At 55.5% G+C, this 17,470-nt stretch overlaps 1 protein-coding gene and 1 long non-coding RNA gene across 5 annotated transcripts in view; one reads left to right on the top strand and one right to left on the bottom strand.

Annotated features, from left to right (window-relative positions):
* Eya2 (EYA transcriptional coactivator and phosphatase 2) overlaps positions 1-17,470 on the top strand; it is a 177,047-nt gene that overhangs the window by 37,459 nt on the left and 122,118 nt on the right. Inside the window, exon 1 of one of the 4 annotated variants that reach the window (XM_078052027.1) lies at positions 6,992-7,510. The exons of the other annotated variants lie outside the window; for them this stretch is intronic. The gene's annotated coding sequence lies outside the window, so the exon portion shown is untranslated. Of the gene's footprint in view, positions 1-6,991; positions 7,511-17,470 lie in introns of those variants that run through there. 4 annotated transcript variants of the gene reach the window in all.
* On the bottom strand, positions 2,273-5,363 carry LOC144378199 (uncharacterized). The gene is made up of 3 exons (XR_013439867.1): positions 4,977-5,363; positions 2,542-2,746; positions 2,273-2,385 (listed from the first exon to the last, which is right to left on the bottom strand). It is a non-coding gene; the product is annotated as an uncharacterized LOC144378199 (long non-coding RNA).

The raw sequence follows: 17,470 nt of genomic DNA, 5'->3' as shown, positions 1-17,470 counted from the left end.
CTGTGTCCTGCGTGCCCGGCACAGGCCCGGGCCTGATGAGCACCTCCTCCCAAGGTAACTGTGGGTTCTGAACGCACAGACCCGAGCGCACGCCCATCCGCAAAGAGCACTGTGATTTCATCCAAGTTGGAGATGTCACACCGTCACGCAGTGTTGAGATCCACACTCTGGAAGCCCAGCTCTTTACAGATCTTTGTTGGTTTGTTTATTTACTGGTGGGGGAGGAGCAGGGACTGAACCCAGGGCGCCTAACCACTGAGCCACATTCTCAGACCTTTTTTAATATTTTATTTAGAGACAGAGCCTCACTGAGTTGCTTAGGGCCTCACTAAATTGCTGAGGCTGACTTTGAACTTGTGATCCTCCTGCCTCAGCCTGCCCAGGGATTACAGGTGTGTGCCACCGTGCACGACTACATACCTGTTGTAGTCAGTCAGCTGCTTTATGTATATATATATAAAGCATTTGATTAAATTTCATTTAATTTTCTCAAAAATTGCAGGAGGTGGAGACTAATTTTACTCCCATTGTACGGCTGAGGAAATGGCATCTTGAAGTCATGTGTCTGATCTTGGAGCTCACAGCTGGTAGAGAGGGGGCTGCAGCGGGGGCTTTGGGCTTGGCAGCAAGGGTGTGTAGCCTCAGGTTGTCCTACCCCCTGGTCAGGCCACCAGGGCCCCCCAAACACAAGGTCTTTAAACTTGAGCTGAGGTCACATTCTAAGGAGTCTGCTTAGAAAAGCACTATATTGTACATCGTGACCCAGATTCTTTTATGGAAAAATCTGACATTAATGGTGAGACAAAGAAACAGAGAGGTTTTAATGCCTTCGGAACTATCCTAAGTATGAGGCCAAGCTGGGCCAAACCTCTCACAATCAGGACATTCAGTTACAAGTGTCAGAAAATCCAGTTCAAACTGGTTCAAGGACTGGTGGACTCAAGGAACTGAGAGTCTGGGGTTGGCATCAATCTCAGGTCTAGCTGGATCCAGGCTCCCCTAATGCAGAAAGGACTCCAGTTGCTTTCTGACTTCATTTTGTTCCACTCTCCTGAAGTCATCCTCAGACTGCACACAGAGATGATGGTGGGGGCCTCTCTGGCCCCACATCCTCTCAGGCATGCAGTAGGTGCTCAGTAGATGTTTATTGAATGCATGAGCTACTCAGATAAGCTGACAAGCTTGATGATTTTGTTTAGGTGTTGACTCCCGTTTCAAGGTGTGTGTGTGTGTGTGTGTGTGTGTGTGTGTGTGTGTGTGTGTGTTGCACAGAGGCCGTGTGAAGGCGGGTAGCTGCGGTCGCAGTCCCTGGCTGCTGCCTGACTTGGGGCAAGGGTGTTGACCCATCCAGCTGAGTCCCACGTCTGCATCCACCCTAGGAAGTGGGCGCTGTCCTGTGTGCATGTGACACACAGGAAAGCAGGGACAAGGGGCTGCCTGGTCTGGGCAAGGTAAGTGGTGGCGTGGACGGTGGGCTCTGGTCAATGCCGCAGCCCAGGTGCAGGGCCTGGGCACAGCGTGAGCACCAGGTACATGAAAGAGCTTCGTCCAGTGGCCCTGTGGCCTGGGGTCTGGAGCCTGTGAGGGCCATGCCGTGTCTCTGCAGCGTCCCCTCCAGCTCCGTCCTGGCCCCTCCTGGCCTGACAGACTGGCTCTCCCAGGCTCCCTTGAAGCTGGGTTCCCGAAGGGACGGCCCCTGGCGAGCAGGCGCATTCCCAAGGAATCCGGAATTCGCGCTCAAATACCCTCTGCTGCTGCGGCTGCTGAGCAGGTCGGAAAGGTCTGGGGCTCGGCAGCTCTCAACCCAGGAGCCAGTCCCAGCTCCCCGTGTGCTGGAGGGTGGCATCTCATGCTGGGCCCCCCAGGATCGGATCCTGAGGTCAAGACTCAGGGCGGTGGCCCACGAGGGGGGACCCAGGAGCCAGTCCCAGCCCCGTGTGCTGGAGGGTGGCGTCTCATGCTGGGCCCCCCAGGAGCGGATCCTGAGGTCAAGACTCAGGGTGGTGGCCCATGAGGGGGACCCAGGAGGTGCAGCCCGGGATGGAAGAAGCAGGCCTGGCGGGGAGGGGGCACAGTGCTGTGGATCAGGCAAGGTCCCCCTGGAGCCACGTAGGACCCACGGAATGGAGCCGCCCGCCCCCGGCGCGGGAGCTGGGCCCTCACACCCCACGTGGGCAGAGAGCACGGCCAGTCCCCGAAGTGCGCCTCGACCAACACCCGCAGGCGCCCCTGCTCCTAAGGGGGCAGTGGCTGGGGGCGGCTCCCACTCTCCGGGGGACACACGAGGTCTTCTTGGGTGGCCTGGAGGAAGGGCCATCTGCCTGTGTCGTCGCTGACGTTGTTGTTCTGTCTGGGGGGCCCAGGGCGCTCACTGGCATGGGATTTCTGGAGAGATACAGCATAAAAATGTCAGTGTCCCTCCAAGGGAGCGGCAGCCTGTTTGCCGGGCGCGTCTTTGGTCCCTAAAGCACAGGTCAGAGTTTGGAGGGAAACAGCTGCCGGACAGGAGGCTGCTCCTCTCCCAGACGTTCCCAAATTCACCTGCTCTTATCTTTCTTCATTGCTCTCCTTCCTGCCTCCTGCTTCCTTCCTTCCACAAACAGGTATGGAACTGATGCAGTGTGCCAAGCACTGTTCTGAATCGGAGGAGGAACTTGACGTTGGCGGTGGGGGGACAGACAATAAGCAGGGACCAATGACAGGAGCCAATGACGGGGCACTCACAGAGGAGATGTTTGAGCAGACACTGGAAGAGGAAGAGCAGTGATGTGAAGAGGAGGTAGGGAAGAGCAACCGAGCAGAGCAGCATGGGCCAAGGCCCTGGGGTGGACTGGGAAAAGAACAGAAAATGAGAAAACTCAAGAAGCCCAGCCACACCTTGAAACCCCGGTCATTTCTAGCCAGCTCCCTGCTGCTCAGGGGATGCTTTAGACAGGGAGATGAGACATGCCTGGATGCAAGAAAATGTCCTGATCTTTGATTAATCTGATGTTTTCTACAATTAGGAAAAAACAAGGAACATGTTGTGTGAGTTTTCACTCGTGGTTGATGTAGATAGAAACGTTAAAGAAGTAAGCGGTCACTTTCCCACGAGGGACCCTCTGTCTTCCTCACCCCAGCACGTGGCACATGCCCAGGAAATAGGAAGGAAGTGTGGGACGGACAGGAAGCAGGGCACAGCAGCCCGGAGCCCTCTCCGGCTGCTTCTGCTCCTGTCTGTGCGCCGACCCTCCCTACAGCGCGGGGGCGCGGGGTCTCAGCTCAGCCCTGGGGGGTCTCGGAGCTGGGTCCTCCACAGAGGGGCTCTGTGCACTGCAGGACGGCCGAGCCACCCCTGGCCCCTGCCTTCCAGAACTGTGACGACCAGGGGACGGCCACACATTTCCAATGTCCTCTATGCTGGGGTGGGGTGGGGGACACACTCAAAATCGCCCCCGTCACCACCTGAGTGTGATGGCCAGGCACTGTCCCTCCAGGGAACCTTAGCCTCACGGTGCTTAGGATGAACTTGACATCGGGGCGTCAGCTTCTCCTGCTTCTCTCTGCCACTGGTACCCCCGACACACACACTCACACACACACACACACAGTCACACACTCACACACACACACACACAGTCACACACACACTCACACACACTCACACACACATACATTCACACACACACAGTCACACACACACAGTCACACACACACACTCACAGTCACACACACTCACACACACACACAGTCACACACACACACACACTCACAGTCACACACACTCACACACACACAGTCACACACACACATACATTCACACTCACACACACAGTCACACACACAGTCACACATACACAGTCACACACACTCACAGTCACACACACTCACACACACTCACACATAGTCACACAAACACAGTCACACACACACATTCACAGCCACACACTCACACACACACACACAGTCACACACACTCACACACAGTCACACACATAGTCACACACACACATACATTTAATCACACACAGTCACATAGTCACACACTCACACACATAGTCACACACTCACATAGTCACACACACTCACACAGTCACATACACTCACACTCAGTCACACACAGTCACACACACACAGTCACACACACACATTCACAGTCACACACTCACACAGTCACATACACTCACACACAGTCACACACTCACACACAGTCACACACTCACACACAGTCACACACTCACACAGTCACACACACTCACACACACACTCACACAGTCACACACAGTCACATAGTCACACACACACAGTCACACACTCACATACATTCACAGTCACACACTCACACACACACTCACACACAGTCACACACTCACATAGTCACACACACACACATACACACACTCACAGTCACTCACAGTCACTCACAGTCACACGCTCACAGTCACACACTCACACAGTCATATACACTCATGCAGTCACACACTCACATAGTCACACAGTCACACACTCACAGTCACACACTCACAGTCACACACAGTCACATAGTCACACACAGTCACACACTCACATACATTCACAGTCACACACACTCACAGTCACACACTCACACAGTCACACACACAGTCACATAGTCACATAGTCACACACACACACACATACATTCACAGCCACACACTCACACACTCACAGTCACACACACAGTCACACACTCACATAGTCACACACACACATTCACATACACACACACACAGTCACTCACAGTCACACACTTACACAGTCACACACACTCACACAGTCACATACACACACACACAGTCACTCACAGTCACACACTTACACAGTCACACACACTCACACAGTCACATACACTCACGCAGTCACACACTCACACAGTCACACACAGTCACATAGTCACACACACACAGTCACACACTCACATACATTCACAGCCACACACTCACACACTCACAGTCACACTCACACAGTCACACACACACCTGGCTGCGCCCGTTCCCACTCTGGCATCTTGAAGTGTCAGACGTGAAGTCCCCGTCCACCCTGGTCACCCGACTCTGCAGGTGCAGTGGCCGCTCCCAGGTTTCTCTGCCGCTGTCTGAGACCTCACCAGGGGCTTCTCTGGAAACGGCTGCCGTCACGTGACCCTGGAGGGGGCCCCTCGGCTAACAGAGCAGGTCACATTGTCCCCGACAAGTCCAGCTCTTGCCCAGGGACACCGGCCAGAGGAGCGGCTGGGGCTGGGCCCGGGGCGTTCTGGTCCTGGGGTAGGAACTGAGCACCAAGGTCTGCAGGAGGCGTTGGCGGAACGCCAGGTGCCACCTGGCGTGCTCTTGCCAACTTCCCCACAGAGACCTGGGACCGTGACAGGACAGGGTCACGTGGCTGGCCCCAGGAGCCCCTCCAGGGCAGAGGTGGGCAAGCCCGGCTCAGTAGCCACAGCCAGCCCCCACCCCCTGGTGCCTGGGGCAGGCCGGCGCGTGGTCAGACTCTGGGAAGGACAGGCAGCTCTGGAGAGAGGTGCTGGGCTGAGCCCGGGAGAGCGACTCCCTCCCGAGATCCTGAGCTGAGGTTCCAGCAGCAGGACACGGGAACAAACAGGTCAATTCGTGAGATGAACCAGATCAGCCCCTGGAGGGGGAAGCAGGCCCAGCAGTGGACCGCCGTGGCGGGTGGGCTTCTCCATTCTCATGGCTTCTTAAAACGCTGATGTTTACGCCTCACACTCCAAGGCCTCCGACCCAGCTGGTCTGAGGAGGAGCCAGGCATTGTTTCATCAAGTCCCAAAGTGGTTCGAGTGGGTGGGTCAGGGTGATGGCAAGGCACCGTTGAGTGGGTGGGCAGGTGGCCTTCCTGAGGAGGTGTCTTTGGCTAAGCCAGATGGACAAGCAGAAAAAGGCCCTAGGCCAAAGGAACTGCATGTGCAAAGGCCCAGTGGCAGGAGAGAATATGGTGCCGGAGCTTCAGCAGAACTTGTGCATCCAGGAGGAGTGGGGAGAGATGCCCGCCCTCGCTCTCGGTGCTCATGAGCCAAGGGGGCTCAGACTGCGGTCCCAGCACACAGCGGGCCGTGAAACCCATCCAATGGCCACCGCCCACGGGGGAGGGGGTGGCAAGGACAGAAGAGAAGACGCCAGCCCGTGGTGCACACGGGGACGGCACCGTGTTCCGGGACTTTTATTCGGGGTTTGATAGAGGGGACGCAGGGCTGCCTTGTCAAGGGGTTTCTAACCTGAGTCTGGGTCAGAGCATTCCAAAGCCACCGTTTCTATCCCTGTGAAAGTCTGGAATGTAGCCCCAGGGCCGTGGGGCCATTAAAGAAGTTTTAGTGGGGGCACAGCCAGGTCAGGTGTGTGCTTACACCTCGATCCAGGAGCTGGAGAGGACTGGGAGGCGGGCAGCGGAGGCTGGGAGGTGCCTCTGGAGGCTGCTGGGGTCTGGGGAGGCGGCAGAGGGAGCCCAGCAGCTCCCCCCAGCACAGGGCTGCACTCGGCTGGAGGGAAGCGAGCTGTGGCGGGAGTGGAGGGGACGGCAGGGCTCCTCCCAGCCCTCCCCGGGGGCCCTGACGTCAGTCACCACCTCTCCTGAGGCCGGGCGTCAGAGCATGGCCCACCGGGGGCTCTCATTTGGGTACTTCCTGTTGCCAGAGGGTCCACAAAGCACTCGGGGCGTTAGCCCATTTAACCCCCTTGAAGGTGTCGTCATCCCATTTCTCAGATGAGGAGCCCGAGGCCCAGAGAGGCTGAGTTGCTTGCCCAGGGTCACGGCTGACATCAGGTGGCAGACTGGCACTCCAGCCCGGAGCCGCAGCCTCGGGCCCGGGTCCTGGCCCATCTGGGGCGGTTCCTGGGTTGGAGTTTGGGGATGATCCTGGGTGGCCGCGGTGGAGGGTCACTGAGTGGTGAGTTCAGGGCGTGTCGGGCCGGGAGCTCACGAGAAGGTGGGTGAGTCACGGCCTGGCTGCCTCGCCACCTGGCCACTGGAGAGGGAGCAGAGCCGGGCTCCAGCACGTCACGTGGACAGAGCAGCAGAACGCCCCGGGTCACGTCCGCCTCTACACTGGCTCCCTGGTGGACGGGAGTGGGCCTGGGTGCCGATCCCGTGCCAGGCACTCGAGTGCCGGGACCCCCTGCCTGCGGGGACAGCCGCTTTGCCAGCGTGAGCCCAGCAGGACCGGCCGCCTTGGCTGCAGCCCGTGAGCGCCCGAGGACCTAAAGCTCAGCTTCAAAGGGGCCGAGGCTGGATCTGCCTTCTCCCCGGCCCCTCAAGTTCTTGGTCCTCTCCCCTCCCTCTGACCCCCAGCCGTGGGCGGAAATCAGAGCCCCAGACCTGGGAGCCCCCAGAGTCCCTGGGCACTGCAGAGGACAGCCCCCCTCGGCCCCAGCAAGAGGCTGGAAAGAAGCCACAGTGCCCGGTGGCCCTGCGGGCCGGATCCCTGCGCCTGTGACCTGCTGCGCCCGACCTCAGGTGCCTTCTTCCCGCGGAGCACTGTTTCCCTTGGCCTGGGACGAGGCAGGTGAGCACCCGGCTGGGGCAGGCCCGGGCTAGCTTGGCTCCTGGCTTCCCGAGCCGGGCACGGCCACGCCTCCCTTGGCTCCGTCTGCCAGGCCGTGCCCCACCGCTCTGAGTGGCCCTTCCTAGAATGTTTGTCCAGTCAAGGTTGACGGACTTCCAAGCCGCCGTCTGCTGACTTTCGCAGGAAGTTCTGGCTCCTTGTCCTCTGTTGGGACGCGAGTCGCTCAGGGAACGAGACCCGCGGTGTCTGCAGAATCCACCGTCTGCAAATTGGCACCCGCGTCGCCCGGGGTTAGGCAAGTGGGACTGCAGCCGGAGGGGGATAGGTGTCCCTGACCAGGAGACCCGGGGGCAGCCCGGGGGTCTTCCCTATTTGGTTTGTCCATCTCTCTCATTCATTCTGTGCAGCACCGTCGGGGCACAGGGTGGACAGGAGCACCTGGTTAACAATCCGCCTCCTCGGGAGCGGCCGGTCTCATGACCGCCATCCAGGGAGGACATCCAGGCCTCACCCATGCACGGAGCGGGCCGCACTCCACGAGGAGGTGGATTGTTAACCAGGTTAAAAATATAAAAAGTTTAACACCATATAGCAAAACCCAAGACAGCAAACTTAAAAGCATCACCAACGCTTGGTTCTCCTTTTGGTGCCAACTCCGGGAGACCTGACACGCGCCTCAGGGCCCCATCTCAGTGTGGAGCAGCCACGGCTCAAGCCACAGTGGCTCGCGCCCCTGTGTACGTCTGAAGGGAGAAGTCGTTTGTCACAGAGTTAAGGACTGGCCTACTGACTCCAGGGGCCCTAAGGACTCAAGGGACAGCTCAGGGTGCAGGGGATGAGGGGTGAGTGTGGAACTGGCAGAGGTGGGATGGGGTGGCTTCCTGGAAGCAGTGACATTGACTCAGAGGAGGGGACACAGATCAAGGACAGAGGAGTAATTATGCGTAGACCCCCAGGTCGCAGGGAGCCTGATGCTCTTAGGGGACAACAGAATGCCAATGTCACCGGGGGTGGAGGAGTGAGGGACTGATGGAGCCAGGTCCAGGAAGCCCAGGGCGCAGCTGCTGGTGCCACGCCCCACCCGTCTAGCCGTGGCGGTGGGCACGTGGACAGCCAGCTGTGGACGCACCGTCATCTCACACATCTGGGCAAGGGGCATGGCCAGGGGTCCTGGACACCTGGTGGCCCAGCCCCAGCCACTGCTCCTCCTTCCAGGATGTCAGCCCTTGAGGGGGAGGGGCTCCCGGCCAGGTTCCTAGCGATTAGCACACAGGGGTGCTCCCCGTGTGGCCGAAAGAGTAGGTGACTTAAGTCCTCTCTGTACAGTGGCTTTGTTTTTTTTAGATTTCTTCCCCCATCTTCCTCCTTTTCCGTGTTCTCTGTTTTCACTTGTCTTTCCTGTGGCTATATTTTCATTGCCCCAGAAATTCCAGAGCCTGAGATTCTTCAGCCTGCTTTCAGCATTTGAAGCTCCAGTCGCCTAAGCTGATTTGGGAGCCTCCAACCTACTGCCTAATCCCCTAGGCCTGTCTCAGCCCACGAGGCGCCCTCTGGGGGTCTGTCTCGTTTTTCCCAGCAGGCTCTGCGCGGCGTTACATGTGGCCAAGGGGATGCGCTTAGGCTGTGGAGCTGGGGCTTCATTTAGGACTTGGAAGTCCCTCCCTTCTCCTGTTTCAGCCCCACAATAATGCAGTTTGTGATTGAATGTGGGGTGGGGGGTGCAGAGGCCAGCCTGTTCCCAGAAACATAGCCCTACAACTCAAAGCACTTTTATCAAATGTTCATCCATGTGCTCCACTAAACCAAGGCATGATGTTCAAAAACAGAGCAACGGAAGGGATCTTTGGTTGGCACCCTTAATTTGAAGACACTAAACTGCAATTCTTGGTGAAAAGTCAGTTCTCAGATCTTTGTAGTAAGCGCGATAGAAATACAATGAAATTGTTTCCTAAAATCCAGTGTTGGTGGGAACTGATAGTGTCCACGAGTGGCCGCCATTTTGAAATCTCCTCTCTTTCTATTTCTCCACTGGTTTCTCAGTGGAAACTGGAGCTCTCTACTTGCTTAAGTGTGTATACAAGTAGAGGAAAGTTATTCTCCACCACTGCTGATTTTGACCCCATGGGACATTTGGCAATATTTGGAAACACTTTTGGTTGTTACAAGTAGGGGAGAGGGAAGCCATTGGTATCCAGAGAGGAGGGGGATAAGGGGTGTTTCCGAACAGCCTACAGTCCACAGGGTATCCCTGCACAACCAGCAACCATCTGCCCCACATCTCAACGCTGCCAAGGCTGAGAAATCCTGAGATATGTAGATATTCATTGCATCATTGATAGAAACGGCAATATATTGTTTACGTTCTCTGATACACTGAGCCAAGCCTATGTCAGTCTGTTCATCTGCCTCTCTATATAAAATACCCAGTCAGGGAAGGGTTAAATAAACGTGGGCACATCATTTCAGTGGAATGCCATGGACCAGGTAGTTCTATGTACTGATGTTAAAACTGTCCACGTGTACTTTTAAGTTGGAATAAGAACACACACGACAGAATTTTTGTTAAAAGAAATGAATGTCTGTTTGGGTGGTGTTCAGGAATTCTGTAGACGTGATCATGGTGATAGTCTAGACTGTTTTCAATAGGAGTCTTTTTCATTAGTGATTCATAGTGAAATATTTACAAATGGAACCATATTCTGGAATTCACTTTAAAATACTATAAGAGGGAACGTAGATGGTGTGAATCTGGGGCAGAACTGACCTTGAGATGGTCGTTGCTGGGGCTGGGGGACAGGGCACAGTCTCCATCAGGAGGCTCTGGGTATTTTGCAGATGTAAAGAAGTCAGGCAAGATCCCACACCATTAGTAAATGGCAGAGCCAGGATTTGAACCCAAGACCCAGGAACCCCAGGGAGCCTGCGTAGTCACCTACTGTTCCAGGCTATTGCTGGCTCTGCCCACCTCCCAGGCTGCTTGGGAGATGGGGTGCCCTGGACATTGAAGGCCTCCTGTTTTGCTGAGTAGAATTAAAAAAAAAAAAAAAAAAAAAAAACAGGTCCTCATGCCTGCTAGGCAAATGCTGTAGCACCAAGCCACACCCCTGGCCCTTTAGCGCCACTTCTGAAGCCTTACTGCTCTGCCCCTCCTGCCCCCAGTTACTTGAACCTGCTCACGTGTGTTAAAGCTAGTTAATAGGAAATGCAGTGGAAAGATAAATAAATTAACACCATGAGGATATAAACAGACAAATCTAGAACACGAAATGTTCTAAAAGACAACTGACCTAGTTCTTCAACACGTCAGAAGGCTATTAAAAGGAGGGGAGGCTCTTCTCCATCTTAGGGCTGTGACAGACACCATAGGCAAACCTCAGGTGTGATCAGTATTGATCACAGACCTGGAAACCAAACGAAAGGGCTGGGGCCTGGGAGGCGTGGCCTGGGAGGTGGGGCGTGGCCTGGGAGGTGGGGCGTGGCCTGGGAGGCGTGGTGTGGCCTAGGAGGCGTGGCCTGGGAAGCGGGGCGTGGCCTGGGAGGCGTAGCGTGGCGTGGCCCGGGAGATGGGGCGCGGCCTGGGCGGTGGGCGTGGCCTGGGGGGCGGGGCCCAGGAGGCGGGGCGTGGCCCGGGAGGTGGGCCTGGGCTGTTCAGGTGGTGGGCCAGCTGTGAGGGTTAGTTGCGTGTGCTCAGGGAGGCGGTCCGCTGTTTAATGAAGTGTGGTGGAGAGAAGAGACTGCTGGTCTGAGTTTGTTCCAGACACTATTTAGCAAAGAGGAAAATAAAAACGCTGACAGAAGATATGCGATCAACTCACAAATTGCTCCTTCTGCGCGGTGGGTTCTCTGCGATCCATTCCACTCCTGGGTCTGCCTCGTGCGTCTGGAATTTCTCATAGAAAGGCCTGCTGGTCCTCACCTGGAAACCAGCTTACCAAACAGGGAGCCGGGTGCAGGGGTGGGGTGGGGGCTTCACTGCGAAATCGCCTAAAACCCAGGCAACCTCAAAACTAGAATAACAACATTTAAAAACCTCCAGCCACTGCATGGCCCGTTCGAAGTCAGGCTAATGGTGTCACTAGAGGAGATGGGTCATAGAAAAGATTAATTTGAAGACATCTGCTGCTGTCAGCGGCAGATGGCGGGAGAGTGGAACGTGGAGACCCCAGCGTCAGGGTCAGACAGCGGCTCTGGTGCTGGGGCTGCATCCAAGGCAAGTGTCTTCAACTCCTCACTGTCCTTCTCTATAAAATGGGATGGAAACTCTGCCAGGCGGAGGGACTACTGGGCAGATGGGGGGTCCTGTTCTGGGGCTGGCCCCAGACAGGACAGCGCCGGGTCTGAGTGGTCTTTAATTTCACCTTCCTCTGGGTAACAGCCAGTGCTCCACGCGGCCGGGTGGGGAGCTGGGAATGCAGTTATTCTATTACTTGGTTTCTGATTTCTGCTCCTCCAATCTTTCTCTCCCTCTCTATCCCTTTGCCCAAATTAAAATGCCCTTGCTTTATAACCTCAGGACAAGGCTTGTCCCCTTTTGATGGGTCTGGTCATTGTGGTGGACTGTAGTTGGGCAAACAAGAAGAGGGACGGTGAAGGGTGGCGTCTCTGGAGCGTAGGGGCAGCGACTGAGCTCTAGCAGCATGCCCTTACCCCCCCACACCCCCAGGCAGGTTCCCCCTTGGCCTGTTGGTGGCACCCAGGCCCCCCTGTGGCCCCCCAGCACTCGGCGTAATTGCTGTCCTTGGCCAGGGCAGCCCGCCCTGCTCAGGGAGTCCTTGGTAATTTGCTCGGTGCCTTGTTTTGCTGGTTGTGGGTTGGGGCGTGGGTCTGGGTTTTTTCTTTTTATGGCTCTGCATGAGAAATGTTCTATAAAGTTCTGTGTTTTGCTCCAGGGCCCTCCTGAACCCAACCAGAAATCAGATGAACGTGTGTGGTCCTGTCTCCCGTCTGTCACCGCACACTGGGTGCTTTTTGGAAGGTCGCCTCTTGTGGGCCTAGAGAATATTGGAGCGCACGTCGTAAAACACAGGCCCCTGCATTTGCATCATGGGTCACTTTTGTTTTCTTAAACCAGTCACAGGAGGTCACATGCCGGGGGACTCTGTTTATGTAATTCTCTCAAGATGGCAATTTCAGACATGGGGAACAGACTCGTCGCCAGGGGTGAAGGGTGTTGATGAGGGACCAGGGTGATTCACCACGGGGAGAAGTCTTCGCGTGATGGATCGTTCTCTATATTGGTGACAGCGGTGGGGACGTTACTCCACATGTTCCCCTGCCAATGTCCATTTCCCGTGGTGATGTCACACTGTAGTTAAGGAAGATGCAGTCAGGAGAGACATTGAGTGAAGGGTACTCGGGACCTCTCTGCACTATTTTTGCAAATTCTTGTGACTCTACAATTATTCTCTGAGTTTAAAGTTTCTAAAAAAAAAAAAAAAATCCACGGACAGCAAAACCTCATTAGCCAAATAATGAGCCGTTGTTTTACATGCGCTGAGAACGAGGCACCCAGAGTGCAGCGCTCAGCTGGGCCCTTCACCTGTGCCAAGTTCGCAGCAGTGAGAACCCCTCAGGCCTGGGGGTGGGCGCGGAGTCCAGGACCCAGAGCCGGACCAGCTGGCTCTCCCCCCACGCGCGGCTCCCATCTGCTTGACTGAAAGATGGGGCTAAATTAATCGCATGGAGCTGTGTGGCGGATGCTGGCCTTGGGTTGTGTGAGGCCTTGGGTTGCGTCCCCAGCACCCCTACACACACACACACACACACACACACACACACCCCACTGTCTTCCTGCGAGAGCTCTGGATCACAGCCTTCAGATCAGGGAGTAGAAACATTGTCAGGAGGAGAAACAAGATGTGGCCCCTGGGACTGTTAACTGGATGAGACACTCTCAGGAGCAGTATGCAAATGGGAAATGAGAAAACCTAGCAGTTTGACCCTGGGGAGCCACTCCTAGAGAACTACCCACGTATGAACCCAAGAAGGCTTGTCCCAGTCACTGTGGATTTGGTTACAAAATCACAAAATTGGAAAACAAGAACTGGCCACATGAACTCTGGGGTAGGCATACCTATACCTGGGAATACTATACAGCAAGGAAAAAATAAACTAGATCTCTGTGGCATGACGGGGCATGAACGCCCAGGAATTGTGTTATGAGAGTGGAAAGAGTACAGAACAGAATCTACAGGTCGGTAACATGAATAAAACACGTTCACCAAACACCTGTAGAACAGCAGCATCTGTTTGTGGGCTCCTGTGGGCTCCTGGGTGTGTGGAAAGCCCTGTAGATCTGCTCGATGTATTCATCCTGACTACAGGGAGGGGAGGCCGCGGCCAAGGGTGGCTTGGATCTTCTCTGAAATTTTAAGAATTATTTACAAGTGTTTTGAGACATTATTTGGCCCGTCAAAAATCATATTTTAAGGGGAATAAAGGAATAAGGCCCAGGCTGACGGGACCCTCCACTCCCCACGGCTGGAGGCAGCCACTAATGACCCAGCCCAGTCGGGAGGGCCAATGCCACTCCAGGATGTGGACTGCAACGAGAGCAGGGAACTGGTTGGTCACTGTGTCCCCAGTGCCTGCGTGTCCCCAGTGCCTGCGTGTCCCCACACGCTCTCCCTGTCTGTGGATGTGTCTGCTTTCTCCTCCTGTTTCCTTGGCCCCGGGGCGGCCCGGGCACTCGCAGAGCTTCACCGGGAAATGGCCGTGGTGAGGGAGGCCCCGTGGCCCCGTGCGTGTCTGTCCCTTGGGGAATGGCCTGGGACCTTGGAGTCCCAAGTCACATACTCTGACCTCGTCTTATATACAGTGTCGATCCTGGAAGAAGAGGGGACTGGGGGCCTCTGGCTCGGTGCTGCAGGGTGGACGGTGTAAATCACACGGTGATTGACATCAACGGCAGGCACAGGTTGGCGCAGGTCACCAGCGCCCCCTGAGTACCGGTTCCTGAGGGCGTTTATTGAGGTAGAACACTCACTTATCACACCGTAGAGATTTATTAGAACTGCTGTCCGTGGCCCCACAGGAGACCTCGGGAACTTTACGAGACCTGGAGAGGCACCGGATGGGTGGACACTTGAAGAAGTGGGATGACCCTCTGCTTTCAGAAGCAATTGTCCCCTGACGTGGGAGAGACCAGGGCCCAGTCGGGTTGCAGGAAGCAGATGTATTTTGAACTGAAATCAAACAGGGGCGGTGGGGGGGGGTGGCGATGGCAGAAACTTTTGGGTCCAGGCCACAGCTGCCGTCTGCCTTCTGCCCAGCAGCCCGCGATCGCGGTCGGCGGCTCCGATTTCCAGGCCCTCCTCGGTGCTGGGCGCTGCCGACTGGCCATCTGTCCTCTGCCTCTCGCCCGCCGGCCGGCAGGAGGCCTGTCTTCACCAAGGTAGCCTGTGCGCTCGCTCGGGGTGCAGAGAGGTGAGGGCCACCGCCTGGGACCCTCCATCTGCTCAGACCCTTCCCAGCCTTTGAAGCCGCCCCGCCCCCACCCTCCAGCTGTCATCTCTCTGCTCCTCAGCGGGGGCCGCTCTCCCCCAAAGCTTCCCAGTCCCCGGGGACCAGGGTGGTGACAAGGGTAACAAATGGTGCGAGCGGCCAGCGCAGCAGCAGGCCCAGAAGGCGGGGTCGGGGCTCGGCACCTCTTCCTTCCCCCTTCCTTCCCGCCCCCTTGGCGCTGTCCTGAGGCCGTGGAGATAGCGGGGTTTTGCAATAATGCCAGAACTTTCTTTTTCTTTTTCTTGGTAAATTAATCCCGCGCCCCGGCAGCCTCTCCCGCCTTGATAAAGGGAAGCCAAGGCCTCTGGCCCACTCTGGGAAAGCCGCGGCTCCCCTCCCTCCCTGCTGCTCTCCTGTTTCAAATCATCCTGAAGAAGGGGGGGGGCGGGAAGCGCTGTCCCCAGACTGCAGGACACCACAGGTTCCCACTGTGATGCCCAGGTCAGTTCCCAGAGTCACCTGGAGTGTGGGGACTGCGCGGCCCAAGCCTTGTGTGCATGAACGCAATGACCACGCCGGCCACGTGCTTCTGACTTGACGTTCAGGGTCTGTCCTTATGGCTGAGGCTCAGAGAAGTTCCGTCAACTCCCCCGGAGCTACAGCCCTAAGAGACAGCAGCTAGGATGTGAACCTGGGGACGATGACAGGTTCGGTGCTCGGACCCGGCAGTTCACTGCAGATCCGACGGGCCCTGGATTCAGAGTCTGACCCAGTTCTCTCTGAAGCGATGGTGAAGCGCCCAGGCCCGGGAGCCAGGCTGCCTGGTCGTGGCTCCTGGCTCCACCTCGAAGGAGCCAAGTCCCCCTGAACCGCAGTCCCCTCACCCTGCCTACCTCACAGGGTGGAAGGAGCCGACCTGGCTAGAGCTCTTGGCCCCAGGAAACGCTCCCTAAGCGTGCGCTGTTCACCTCCCTGTTCTGTAAGGGGAGCGCCAAATCAGGGCAGGTTAAGACCCTCGGAGGCCTCAGAACCCCGAGAGATCAGTCTCCCTCCCGCACTGCCCTGTGATTCAGTAATAAACTCCCAACACACAACTCTCACCGCCTGCGGAAATTCAAAAAGCTGCTTCTTAGATCCAGGGTCGGGCCAGGGTACGGGCACGGACAGGAATGACTCACGTTTGTGTCCTGTGGCCCCGTCATTCCGTCTCCCGGTGGGAGAGAATTGAAGGAGACAATGTAAAGCCATCAGGATGATTGCCTAGCACATAGTAGGCGCTCGCAAAACAGGGGCTGAGATCAGAATTTCTGGAAGGATTTTTCTGACTCTGCCGACCGGGTGGCCCTGAGCTGCCCACTCACATTCCTCTACTGTGTGGGGACTTGGAGCTGCGGCTGACAGCAGGAAAGAGCACTCGGTACCTTCCCAAGTGGGAACCCTGTACTTTTACCGACTCGCTTTGTTAGTGTTACCTGTTCAAATCCAGAGGATGAGGAGTAGCTCTGTTTGAATTTTAGATCTTGCATGGACTAACGGAGGCATGGGTCTGGCTAGTTGATTTTTGCAAAGGATGGACATTTTAATCATTATATCTTGGTGCGTTGACTCTTTTATCACCATCACATGTTTCTCTAATTCCCTAAATTTATTTTTTCTCTTTGGTTACGGGAGGTTGAACCCAGTGGCGCTTAACGCCCGAGCCACATCCCCAGCCCTTTCTATATTTTCTTTTGAGACACAGGGTCTCACGGAATTGCTTAGGGCCTCGCTAATGGCTGGGGCTGGCTCAGACCTTGTGATCCTCCTCCCTCACCTTCCGCAGCCCCTGGGATCATGGGTGTGTGCCACTGTGCCCAGCTCTGAATCTCTCGATTTCTAATAATGGGTTTTATTTTAAAGTCCATTTGGACTAAATGCCAGCTCCCTTTGGCTTAGTGTTTGTATCATATGGACTTCCCCCAATTTGGGGATTCTAATCTTTGTATATATTTATATTAAAAAGAGTCTGGTAAGTGTACATTAAAAGTTTGCATTTATTACTTTAAGTGGTCACTGTACACATTATCATATGCACCCCTGATGTCTCTGAAAGTTTACTATAAATTAGAACCTTTACCATTTCTAGAAAAATGCAAGATCCTAAAATAGATTAACTAGGTCTAACCTCTTCATACTCATGTTGCTCTTTGAATTTTCATGCTTCTAGAACATTCTTTTGTAGTGCAGATCTGTGTTGGAAAATAATCTCAATCATGTTTTGTTTCATTTTTATTTTGTCTTCATGTTTGAAGGATTTTTTTTTCCTCTTTCTTGGTCCGTTGTCACAGGCAGTGGGCAGCCCAGGTGTAACACTCCCGTCGGAACCTCGCAGGGATCTGTTGGTTTTTCTGTCTAGTTTTGGGTGCTTGGTCCTGTCTCCTGGCATGCCCCGTCATTTTTATCATGAATGAAAAACCGTGGAGCCCTAGAAGATGACATCTTTCCCAAAAGAAGAGTGACTTTTCTTTTGGCAGATGG

This window comes from Ictidomys tridecemlineatus, chromosome 5, assembly GCF_052094955.1.
Source record: "Ictidomys tridecemlineatus isolate mIctTri1 chromosome 5, mIctTri1.hap1, whole genome shotgun sequence".
In the NCBI taxonomy this organism is placed as follows: domain Eukaryota; kingdom Metazoa; phylum Chordata; class Mammalia; order Rodentia; family Sciuridae; genus Ictidomys; species Ictidomys tridecemlineatus.
Note: the sequence above shows the minus strand (reverse complement) of the source record. Positions and strands in the feature narration are given on the sequence as shown.